General features: G+C 41.9%; 1 pseudogene; it reads left to right on the forward strand.

Moving 5' to 3' along the window:
* LOC121046377 overlaps positions 1–11,244 on the forward strand; it is a 31,796-nt pseudogene extending 20,552 nt beyond the window's left edge.
* The last annotated feature ends 2,137 nt before the right edge of the window (positions 11,245–13,381 follow it).

The raw sequence follows: 13,381 nt of genomic DNA on the forward strand, positions 1-13,381 counted from the left end.
ACTTCCTACAGTCAAAAGAAAGCTTCGAACACAGCGAAGATAACGGCAGAATGAAGAAATTGGCTCTCGTTTTTCACTTATTTTGTGCATTGGCTTTTTTTCCCCTTTAATCTGATGGATTATTAATATTTTAAATTTTATTTTGACAAGAGCGATAATTTTTTTCATTAATTTTACTTTAATCATGTACATAACATTACTTTAGTCATGGTAGGTAATTATTATTGTAGGTTTTATTTGAACGGGTGCAATACCTTTTTTCCATTTATTTTTCTTTAGTCATGAAGGGAATGTTACTTCAGTCATGATAGATGGTAATTATTGTGGGTTTTATTTGAACAGGTGCAACACCTTTTTTCCATTTATTTTACTTCACTCATGAAGGGAATGTTACTTTGGTCATGGTAGATGGTAATTATTGTAGGTTTTCTTTTACCAGGTGCAATACCTTTTTTTCCATTTATTTTACTTCACTCGTGAAGGGAATGTTACTTCAGTCATGATAGACGGTAATTATTGCAGGTTTTATTTTAACAAATGCAATACATTTTTTATTCGTTTCTGTTCAGCATATTGGTTTGTAATTATTTTATTTTTTTCTAAAGAGCCCCTTTAAAGCTTTAGAGGGAAACTGAAGCGGTTCTGTATTTGAGAAAAAGCGCTTAAATCATTTTTTTTAGCCTCCAGAATCACGAATATTGAGATTATTTTTCAATTTTGTGCACGGAAGCTGCAGAAAATAGTTTTTAAAGCACCGTTGAAGATCCTTTCCAGAGTTTGACGTCGTATACAGTTTTCAGAATCTCCGCTCTCACACGTCTTTGGTGCCTATCAAGGCTACGTACGCAAACTCTTGCTATTTTCAAAAAGGTCAGAAAAAGATGTGACTGGTGTCGGTGCGAGGGAATATACCTGGCAAGCTTGCAATTGGACACGCTGTCTACATGAACGTGCCTGGCGCTTGTGAAAGGCCTATGTATGATGCAACGACTGGTCGGAAAGTTTTCATGTTTAGTTACATCTTTGGGAAAAACAAACGTGATATTCAGGTTCGCGAGATAAAACTGTCTGGAATTCACCTCTAACTCGTTTTTTTTCCAAGAACCTCTTTAGCTTCCCTTAAAGTGCATCTGTGATATTTGAAAGCCAGTATAAGTATTATGTTTTTGTTGCATTGTAAGTGTATTTGTCGTAGCCAATATGTGTTCATTGCATTGAAAACTGTTTGTTTAATAAAGTTCTTTAATCTGTCATCACTTTGAACTCTTCGTCTACATTAAAGCCGTTACGCATTTTAGTTGCGATAAGTGCAAACAATTGCTAAATCAATATAATTTCGTATATAACCTCATCTGGAATAGATCAAACACTTTAAAAGCTCCACTAAGTGTACCCCCGATTATATTTGGAAGAAAGCTTCCAAGTTTAATCTGTGGTACACATTATAATTACTAAAGGCCTGCTTAAAAGCATACTAAAATGCTGATCAGAAGTGTCCTGAAAGGATTCCTAAAAGCATACTAAATCGCCTCTTACAAGTACGACAGAAGAATCCTAAAAGTATGGGGAAATGTTGCTTCTGAAGTACGTCAGAAGGTTTCTAAAAGGATGGCAAAATGTTACTTTGAAGTATGTCAGAAGTATACTAAAATGCCGCCTAAAGGTATGCCAGAAGGATCTTAAAAGTATGGCGAAATGTTACTTCCGAAGTAGGTCAGAAGTATACTAAAAACCGGCCAATTTAGAGCATCAAGCATACTTTTGGAAGTGCAAACAAAGTATACGTTAAGAGCCCCGGTTTTTCGCTAAGGGTGGGCCTCACACTTGTCGGTCGTAATCCTGTTGGCAGTTGTTGAAACCCGTTTGCTCTACCATGGCCTCCGAGATCCCTAAGCGCGCGAACGCTTCTCCGGCCGTCCCATTCGTGCGGAGAGGGCGTAATTGAAAAAAAGAGAAGGAGGCGGCGTGTCTCCGCGGGGAGGCGCTCCCAACCCAGTCATCGACAGCATGGCGCGAGGCTGAAAAGTCCAAGAAAAAGTCTTGTTACGTCGAGTTACTGCAACTTATACTTAAAAATATTTGCGTATTGTGGTAGAACGATGAATAGCTGCTCCGGGGACGTAGATAGAAAATTCGTGATGGTTAATTAATTATTTAATTTGAGATATTCATCTGGACATGTTGCGGCTAGCGCTACAAGCGCGTCTTTTGATATATTTGATTGCAATCTGTAGCACGTAAAAAACTAAAAAAAAAGGAAAGCTCCGTATATAAAAAAATGAGTACTTCCCTAAACAAAAATATTCATGCTGCAATATATATATATATATATTTTTTTTACCTTCGCACGTTGTTTGGCGTAGCTTTTTGAGACTCACGAGGTTTGATACTATATAGCTAAGTCTGTGTTGTCCTTCCTTTAAAATTTTTAATATTTATTACGCAATCTTTGCGGGTCGTATTGCGGTGTTTGCTTCTACTAGAAGTACCTCTCAGCCGAGGTCACACTGCTCATACATTATACAAAAGGCAGTCTGCAGATATCAGTCACCACGATATCCGTGGTTCAAATGTTGCGTGCCAACTGTCTAATTGAACTCGTTGCCTTGCGGCATTCGAAGCTCAGATCTCGTGGTGACTCGAGTGTGAATCTGTTCGCAGACTGTCTTTTGTATGATGTACAAGCAGCGTGACCCCGGGTTTGGGGAAAAATCTTTGGCGGTGAGGTACAACCACCTCGCAACGATTTCGCCATTTCTTTTATAAACTTCGGGATAATTGTAGGTACTCATTGAAAAGGTGGGGCGTTTTCTCCTAAACATCTAGTTTTTGGCACATGTAGCACAGAGCACCGTATCCCGTAATGCACTTTGTGATATAACTTAATTGATATGCAAACAAACAATGGGATCTCAAGAAAAAGAACTCTGGTTTATCCGCTATTCATTTCCAACAGCCGGTGCAGCCCGTCCCGAAGCTAACTTTCACGGGCACGCTGCGCTTTATTTTAGCCCAGTATGAATAGCTCACAAATTGCGCGGCATGGCAGCTCGCTTGCAACTGCTACACATAGATTGATTACGATGCTTACAATAAATACTGTAAGCATTTTATTTTTGCTGATATTATTACTCGACCAATCTGCAGACGTAGGCAGCTGTTAAGAAAAATCACCCGATCTTCCTGTTCCGCGACCAAACACGCGCGGAAAGAACGGAAAAACAAAAATGACAAGTAGAAGTAAACAAAACCACGTGTCACAGTTGGAAAGAAAGGGACACATCTCGACGGGTTTGGACAAAAGACGGGCAAAGTTCTAAATTAGCCACTTTCGCTGCGCACAACCATAAAAAAAAAAAAAGCTGCAATGTCGCCATCGCTTGCGGTGGTGTGCGAGAAATTGTTCTGGAAAAGTACCCCTCCGGGGAACCTCTTCACCCCTATTGGGGATACAAGCACTCGTACGTAGAGATGGTTTACGCCGGCGAGGGTGCACACGTTGTTTAGGCGCGTGTATGTGCGTGTTTGTGGTGAGAAGCGCTTGTATGATGGCGGCGCCGCCGGGGACAAAAAGAAACGCCGTGCCGCTAGTCCTCTAGAACAGCATTCGCTGCACACACCGAACCATACAAAAACTAATACCCGCACACACATGCTTCAGCATCTGTTTATCCCCCACTGTAGTTCCTCTCCCAACCCCCGAACATAATTCCAAAGAACAAGCCGTTAAAAAAAAAAAAAAAAGTAATGTTCGGTTTGGCTTGCTTTGGCTCCCTTGTAGATGTGAATACAAGGCCCGTACTCGGCCCGGTCCCTACAGATTGCAATAAAATATACCAAAAGTCGAGCTTGTAGCGCTAGCCGCAACATGTCCAGATGAATATCTCAAAATAAATAATTAAATAAGCATAACAAATTTTCTATCTGCGTCCCCAGAGCAGCTGCTCACCGTTCTACCACAATACACAAACATTTGTAGGTATAAGTTGCAGTAACTCGACGTAACAAGACTTTTTCTTGAACTCTTCAGCCTCGCGCCATGCTGTCCATGACTGGGTTGGGAGCGCCGCCTCGCGGCGAGTGACGGAGTTAGCGCAATTACACTCTTCTGCTGGGGAGCGAGACGAATGGGACGGCCGGAGAAGCCTTCGCGCGCGCGCTTCGGGATCTCGGAGGCCATGGCTCTACTGACGTCTTAGGGCTCCACTGGAAATGAAGAGGTCCCTGGTTTGAAACCAGGACCAGGCGGATTTTTTCAGCTGCACACCAGTCACCTAGCTGCTGTTGGAGATTTTGCATTTCTCGTTTGTCCCCTCGTTCCCCTTCTCCGGAGATAATTTATCGTTTATTCTTATCCAGCTTGCCTGTACCCCTGCATTAATTGCACTGGCATGGAACATTCAACACTGCATGAGTTACGTCTGAAAGGTTATTTTAAAAAAAGACGCCTTTTTATAGCTATAAGCACATATGTTTTACAGAAGTTCGTAACGACATCAATACTCCGACATGTCTCAAATATTATTATTCCCACTGTCATGTATGTATGCCACTGTCATTTATCAGTCATGTATGGTTGCCCTTAACCAAGATGTAAAAAGCAACTCTTTGTACAGAGTACATTTTGAAGAAAGCAACAAGGCAGTTAGTGTAAATAACATGCTTTCCATTCAAGTGAAGGCCACTGGAACTCGCAATACACAGGTGATACGTTCATAATGAGTGCAATTAGAACAGTTATAATACTTGAGTTATATACTTAAAGAGCCCTTGGTCTCAGGCTTGGCCAGTTTGCTGGCATGTTTAACACTGCTGATTTGTTTTGTGCCTCTGTCAACAATGCTGAAGATCATACAGTGGAAACAACCGATGGGGACGATAACATGGAAGTCACCCTGAGCCCAAGTGACACTGCGAACATGGAAGCCGCTCAGAGCCGAAGTGACACTGCAGACGGGACCAGGACGCCAGCCAGCTTGGAAGGACAGCATGTATGCTCTCAATGTAAATTTTTTTTGTGAAGCGTACACTTCATTTGCCAAACACATGACGACTTTTCATCGTGGCACTAGTAGTGTCTTTGTGTGTAGTAAGTGCAGCTGCACATTTGCATTTTTGAAGCATTGCAAAGAACATTTCAAGATAGGCAAAAAGAAAACTTCAGCTTTCTCGAGTGCTAACCGCAGCAACGAAATGGATGATGGAAATCTTTTAGAACTTAGTTGTCCTGAAGGGCAGGATGCCACACAAAGTTCTACTATAGTTGATAGGCTGTCAAGTCTGTGCAGGTGCCTGGAAGGACAACACAGGTGTCACAAGACAGTCATCGACATTGTTGTTGAGGGAGTTCATGAAATGTTCGCGATAGCTGGAGTGCCTATTAATACCGAACATATAAAAACTGACCGCCTTCGAAAGCAGCACTATCAAAATACAGGTGTCTTTGTGCCTCCTACTCAAGTGAAGCTGCTAGGGAATGCAAAAGTCTGTATTATAAAGCTATCAGATCTTCTTCAAAACCTTCCGACTCATCCAGAGATCGTTGCTTATGTGAGAAATCCATGCAGACCTCAAAATGATTCTGTCTTATGGGGTTTTTGGGATGGAGCGAGGTTTCATTCACATCCCATTTTTGAAAAGCATCAGAAAAATATCATCTTACTGAATTTATACTACGATGATATTGAACTTGCAAACCCTATCGGCACAAAGAGAGGCAACCTTGGTAAACTTGGTATTTTTTATGTGACACTGTTGAACTTGCCTCCTCATGAACGCTCCAAGCTAAGTAATATCTTCTTGTTGGGAACTGGTCGCACAGCAAATGTGAAGAAGTATGATGCACGGCTGAAGTTTTTTGAAGATTTCATAGAAGTGTTGAGAGCGCTGGCCGATGAAGGGTTAGTTTTTGACACAGACAAAGGACCAGAAAGGTTTTTTGGTGCTGTAATGACCTTCACATGAGACGCTCTTGCTACTCACTCTTTGGCAGGTTTTAAAGAATCGTTTCGCCCAACAGTGTTCCGCTCATGCCGTACTTGTCTTGTACCTACAGCAGACTATGTACAGTACACTCACCATGGACAATGTGTTCTTAGGTCGGAGAGTGAAGTCAAGGCACAGGTGCAGAAGCTTAAAGAAAGTACTTGTGTTAATTGCAGAGCGAAAACAGCTTTCAAAGGAATTTGGCATCAATGGAAAGTCCGTTCTGACCTTGTTTCCTTTTTTTCTCTTGACCAAAGACATTTTGTATGATCCGGTGCACATACTGCTGGAAGGTATTATACCGAAAGAAATTTTTCTTTTCCTTAACATTGCAGTGAGGGAAAGTCATTGGTTTTCACTCAAGGAATTGAACGACGCAATCTTAAATTTTAAGTTTCATCGTGCAGTCAGTAGAAGCGACCAGCCAAGACTGTTCGAATCTGATTTAAAAGTGGTTTCTTCAGCAAGTGCATCCCTTGTGTTGATCCTTCACATCCCTTTGATCCTTGACAGCTACCTCCCTGAAAATTCTCCACTTCTAAAAAGTCTAGTTCGGTTAGCCCAGATTACATAGTTGGTTTTGCCTCCAGTTTAGACTGCAGAGGCAGTTGGAGACCTTGAAGAATTGGTTGCCAACCACCACGAAACATTTGTTGTGTGTTATGGGAAAAGTGCAGTCTTTCCTAAGCCCCACATGTTGCTTCACGTGGTTGAACAGATAAAAACTCATGGACCGGGGCGGCATCACTGGACCATGCGTATGAAGGCCAAAAATGCTGTTCCAAAATCGAAAAAGATGTTTAATTTGAAGAACATACCATTTTCGGTCAGTGAATTTCTCCAAACTAACATGTCTCACGCTCTTTGGAATTCTGATGGGAGTCCCAAAACTAGACATGCGACTACAAAGCTACCTTCGATTGCTGGTGTGCCTTACACTCTTACTCAAAGCTTTTGTAGTGCTGGACTGCCTGAGTGTGGCATAGGGAAGACTGCTCTTGCTATGCCAAAGTTCCTTGTTAAAAATGTGTTACTTAGGGTAGACGATGTTGTTGTCATTGGAGCTGCCGGTGAAACACCCTGCTTTTGCAAGATACGCGACATAGTTTTGTTGGAAGGTCAGGTCTTCTTGAAGTGCAAGCTCCAGACCACAACTTCCTATATGGAAAAGGCAAATGTTTTTGTTGGAAGTGACACTCTTCATGAGACCATATTTACACCCGAAAGTTTGCTTCTTCCGTGGTCTGTTTGTTGGTACTCCAAAGAAGGAAGCCTTTATCACATTCCTCAATGTATTTAATCTTGTGGTCCCACAACTGGTCTTCCTACTTACCGATGGTTTAGTAAGAAAAGGTACCACTCCATTACCAGTTCACAAAAGAGAACTTAGGGTGTGTATTTAGGGGCAGTTACTTGTACATAGCGGTATTATTGCGTGATGAGCTGCGAAGAATGCTTTCACATGCGAATCACATGTATGCTTGTTGTTCTCGCGAATGCACTATTGTATGTCCCTTATTTGTTTCTTGAAGATGAAAAAGAAAAATGCAGTATAGTTTTATGCAGGCAAGTTTTAAACCAGGCTGTTGTCAGAGAATACCTGATTGTGTTAGGCTGTTAGTTGCTACTGGTCCTCCTGTTGTGACATGTCTCTTTATCACATGTCTGCATGGTTTTGTAGTAAATTTGCATCATTACCGTCTGTCTTAAGTCACTTCGGTTTTTCGGCAACGCACAATAAGGTACTGGTGAAAGGCTGTTCTTTTTTAAACCTTATATTTTTATTGTACATAAATTGACAATTAGGACTTTCATATTTTGTTTCTTCATATAGAGAACTCTTCCAAGTATGCACTGGTCTTCTGATAATCTGCTCCCCAGTTCTCATCAGTGGTTCAGCCATTAGTGAAAAGATTGGATATCAGCAAAAAAGACCACCGTCAACACTCCAAGCAGCTCCGCCACGAGCTCATTCATTTTCTTATGTAAGTACTAAAATTAAACACGATTATATGCTTATTAAAAATAGTAAGGGCTGTTAATATATTCAAGCAGATCTGCCAGTTTGGAAGATAAATTTATTTTTAGAAGTGGCGCCGTTTACGAAGACTGGTAATAAACAGTATGGCAGAATGCGGTACAGCTCACCATAGAAGGATGCTCGGCTCTTACCAACCGTAGAATACCGTGCATCCGCACTAAGTGCCTACCCCCAAAATATTAAACACATGAAAAAATATGCACAGTACATATATATATGAAATTGATGACTTCACATGTGCCCTTCCCCTTTTTTTCGTGATTATCTTCTAATTTTGAGTGGGCACTTGCTCAGTATTTTACGGAATATACCAAAAGTATGGCTCAGCTTCTTCTGTTCTATGCTTCTTATTTATTCCACTTCACGAGTTCTATTGCAAAAGACTCTTTACTTATTTCAAAGAGGGCTTGTTTATTTTACTGTACAGCTTCACATGCCCTTTATAGCAGTGGAATTTCAAGCATTTGTTTTGTCCTAGCTTTCTTTCTTTGCCTCGATGTTTGCATTGGCAACATTCAGAGGGGATGTACAGTGTATTCTACACTGATGGCAGCAAAACTAAAAGATTCCTGTGTGCTAAAGTTCGAATAATTGTCACCAGGAGGTGAAAATCAATCCAGTCATCTTGGATATCTCTTAAAGCCAATTCATAGCGTTTGGATATAGAACAAAGCCCTTTCCTATATCTTCTATTTCTATTGGTCCTCACCAAGAAGATGGCAGAATCGTATTCCTCCTGGCCAGAAGAACATGGTAGAGTGTTAGGCTAATAAGGCTTCTGTCTCAATTATTTTTCAGCCAGAATAAACTAATTCAAGATGGGAATTGTACCATGCGGCGATGGAAGTACTTTGTATTAGGAGAGTCACTCCGATCAACTTACCCAAACATGCTCTGGGAGGAGGCCCGAAAAGACAAGAAAGGGCGAACTAAGTCCCCGAAGGTAACTTCAATAGCAGTTTCCAAGTGAACAATATTCAAAGGTGTTAAGGGACCATGAAATGGTAGCATCAGGCATACAAAAAAAAAAAGCTTGTAACTCTAGCGCAATGGGTCGGTCATGCACCCTGTCCCTAATGAAGCAGCGTTGCGTTCAACTTCTACCTTCCTGTCTGCTTAGAAGGGGAGCCCCAAATCACAGCCAAGTGATTGGCACTCGTGACGCCCGTGACATACTGTGGGGCGAATTGTGGTATGCTCGATTGACATACCACGATGTAAGCAAGAGTCACAAGCTTCCCCTTTCCCTGTTCCACCGATTTATGCACAACCTTTTATGATAGCTTTCAATGTGCTCCACTAGTCAGGTATATACTTGCGAGGGGAATCACCTGAGCTACTTGGCCATACATATTTAGTTTTCTGGAACCAGCTGGGAACTTACAGAAATATAGAGATAGGAGAAGACACCCAATCGCTCTATATTTCTGTTAAGTGCAGCTGGTTCCACAAAACAAACATTATTGTGCCACAAAATAGTCTACATTGAAGTAATTCAGGAATCAAACATTTCCTTAAAATGGCCTATAGATTTAAGTCCTGAATTATAAATTGTTGTTTCATTCAATATACGTTTCCTGAAAGTGTTCATTCAATGGATCTTGCTATTTAAGCCAGCCAACTCACACTCTGTTAAATGATTATTACGGTGATTTGTGCAATTTCCTTTTATAAAACTTTCAGTGTGTATTCATGACCAAACTGTCTGAGGAAAGACGGCACAGGGCTCACAGGTGGGCAGCTAGAGAGGCTGCTAAGACTCCTGTGGTTCAGAATGCACTTGTGCCATCAGAAGTGGATGCTGAATCTGCATCAAACGAGCTGACAGTAAGTTGTGTATTGAAAACTGTGCACATCATGTAGCTACACTCGATATGCTTATTACCCACTGTGAAAAAATGTAGGCGTAAAGCAGCATGTTCTACGACACTGGTGGTGCAACACACTATATCGGCCCATGTATCTGTAGCTTTATGCCAGGCGTTCTTTTCCTGGCCACACGGCATAGAAGCACACTAAGCAGTAGACTTAACTGCAAGTAGTTGAAAGACACTTGTGAGTCTTGAGACACTTATTTTCTGGAAAGGTGGAAAGAACACTAATAATACCTTATTTCTTTAGGCACTTAGTAAAGCTCTTGGTCCAGCTGGTCCGTTCAACAAAGAAAGGCTGTTTTTGCTGCTGCATGCCACGCTCGGGGAACGCAAGACCAGTCCTGTGGCTTGTCTGCCGTGCTACTTTCTTAATGAAGATATTGTGAGTATCTTGGATAATAGTGCATGCTGTTCCAAACGGTGTTGCACTGATTCACACAATGTACTTTCTAATTGCAGATGACTCTAGAGACCGAGCTAAGGTTTGGCGACAACGTGGCTAATCTGTTGCAGAGACTATCGAAGGTTAAGCAACTGGTATCTACTACCTGTAACCCGCAGGTGGACTTCGCCGAAATCGACGATTACCTTAGGGGAAGACATGCTAAATGTGCACTCATAACATTGGTAAGCTGGTTGGTGAGCGAGATATTTGTGCAAACAAATCAAATAACATGTGTTGTCATTGGCTATTATTTATGTAGTTTAAAAGGTTCCACTTCATTTGTATAAAGCAGCTGTGAATAGTTTCTGAAAATTCCTTGGTTTTTGGATGCTTTCAGCATCTTAGCACTGGGAACTAGCTAGACAGGCCAAGGGCACAGACCGCTTATGTTCATTTTTTTGGAACTGCACTACAAAACCATTGTACAGACGTACCAGTGAAACCTAAATAGGTGTCCGGGGAAAGTGTTATACAATGTTATATATGTATAATGTGTAGCGTTTTTTCTGAAAAAGGAAACACCTTTTGAGAGCGACGTCTCCGCTGAGGACACAGCATCTCCTGGCCCAAGGATCTTCTGGGGCATATCGACAAAAATCGTCTCTCGTGGAGGGCCTGGCCAAATCATCAAGCTAAATGACGCTACTTTGGAGAAGGCTGTACTCCTTTGCCTAACGGTGTATTATGTCAAGGACATAACGTACCCCTCGGCATTTGCGCAAACGTTGGGGCTCGTCCAAAGTGCGATAAGCAATGATGAAAAATTTCCCCGCTGCTGGGCTAACAGCAAGCTCGTAAAGATTCTCGAGAGCATGGACGTTACGTACATGTACATATGTTTACTGCGGCAAAGTCACTGCAGGTGTTATTTCACAGAGGAAGAATATCCCTGGCTTTAACGTAAGAAAGTACTCGTTCATCTTACAACGGATGTGCATAAAAAAGAGTAGTTTTTTGCAAATGCACGATTAATGTAACAGCCTCATGACGTACAAATCAAAGTATGCTTGTGCCATTCTTTGCGGATCCCAGTGGTATATGATGACATGTTGCAATGTTGGTATTTATTATACAGTAATGGGCACAAGTAGATGTGTTCGGATTGCTGAACGCTAGCGCAAAACGCAGATAGTGATGCTGTGATATTTTCCAGAAAGAAGCGGAATACAGCAGCTCCTGATCTCTTTTTTTAGTGAGTACTCTAATACAGTTTGTGTGACTTGCATAACTTACTTACATTAGGCCACATTTATTCCAGTAAAAAGAGTAATAAGTACTTTGTTTAACAGTAATAAATATTCTTAGGAATGCAGAATCTTGATCGCACTGTATTCTTTGTTGAAAAGTGCTTGGGTACAGCTATTCCATGCTTCGTACAACGAAAAATGGCTAACTGAGATAGTAGTGTGAGTCCTTAATGTGTTCGTTCGTTTAAATTTCAATAAATGGATTATACACCCTTCACCAGACTGTGTGGGCTGTGCTAACAATTACTTAATACTTTATTGCTCTAAACAACTTAAAAGCAAAAAAAAAATGACGAAGAAGGGACATACACCACGAACTGGTGCTAACTTTCAACGGATTCAATCAAGCCTGTCAAACCCAGCGCGATAGTCTATTATGTATGGGATGCTTTTGTCACGAAAGGTTGGCGTGATAGACAAGACTTCACAGATGCTCGCTGGGTTTGACTGACTTTATTAAATCAGCTGAAAGTTGGTGCCAGTCCGTGTTGTGCGTGTCTCGTCCTTACTCTTTTTTTTGCCCTTTTCAATTTTTTTAGATCTTAATGAACCAATTAGCCCAAACCAAAGCTTCAATTCAGCAAATACTTTATTGCGCTTGAAAGAAAAATTTAATATGATGGGCGTGCCGCTTAGTGTAAAACAATTTTGTCTTGAGATTAGCTGTTCTTTTTTTTGTGTAATGGAAGCTAATACACTCTAAAAAAGTTTGTGCGTCTACTTTCACGCACAACACCTCGGAGAGCCAATAACCACAACTTACGGGGGCTGCTCAGCGAGTGACAATGCGGAAACTTATGTTTAGACCAACGCAGTCTGAAACGCAGTCTGAGTTGTGACATTTTCGATTTGCTTAAACGTGAGAATGCGACGCGAGCGGTTGACCGGTCGTATCCGCTTTCGTCGCCGCGGCAAGAGAGGTCTCGTGTACTGACCTTCGCACATCGTACCTTCGCACATCGTACCTTCGCACATCGTACCTTCGTCACAAGCATCAAGCTGTCGGTGATCGTTGCCAAACCGAGTACAATGTCGTCCCCTATTGAAAATCGCAGTCGCGAGGATGCCGCCGACGTCGCACTCACGACGCCGCCAAAGCAGCCGCTGACATAATCCCGGAAGCCGCCATTTTAATTAGATCTGCTCGTCTTGGCTTTAGACAACTTCTCATTACGAATCATCCTTGGGGAAGCGCAGAGACTCTTTGCGTACGCACGTTATTTCCGAGAAATAGCGCACGCTAAAACTGCGCACGCAAAGCGCAAAACCTGATTTGCGTTCGGAGCATGCGCAGTGGCGACGACGCTAATCTCTGCGTACGCAAAGCTTTAGCGTGCGCTATTCTAAAACTCCCTATTCTCTTTGTGAAAGCACATGCAGAAACCGCGTCAACGTAGCTTTGGCAGGACAACTATTTCCACGTGCTTATCTACAGGCGGATGAACATGGCGGCGGCCGGAAGCCCCGCTTGCGTTCTTGTATAGGCAATACCACCTAGAAGAGAACGCCTGTGCATGTCGTAAAGAACGGCGGTTCCACAGGTAATTCTACTTAAAAACAAGCCGAAGGTAGACTAGAGTACGCCGCAAAGTGGCAAACACCTGGCAGTGTAACGCTCGTGGTGATGACCTGCCAGACTCATTTTCCCAATAACACATTATGCGATGTCCTTTTTTTTACATGCTATCGCATCTAGACATAAAGGTTTTCTAACTAATCTTTTATAGCAAGTGGTATATTCGCATCTCGAATCGACGAAGAGTTAATTATGTCTTGAGCCATAACCGTG

Source organism: Ixodes scapularis, unplaced genomic scaffold (assembly GCF_016920785.2).
Source record: "Ixodes scapularis isolate PalLabHiFi unplaced genomic scaffold, ASM1692078v2 PGA_scaffold11__112_contigs__length_91849675, whole genome shotgun sequence".
In the NCBI taxonomy this organism is placed as follows: domain Eukaryota; kingdom Metazoa; phylum Arthropoda; class Arachnida; order Ixodida; family Ixodidae; genus Ixodes; species Ixodes scapularis.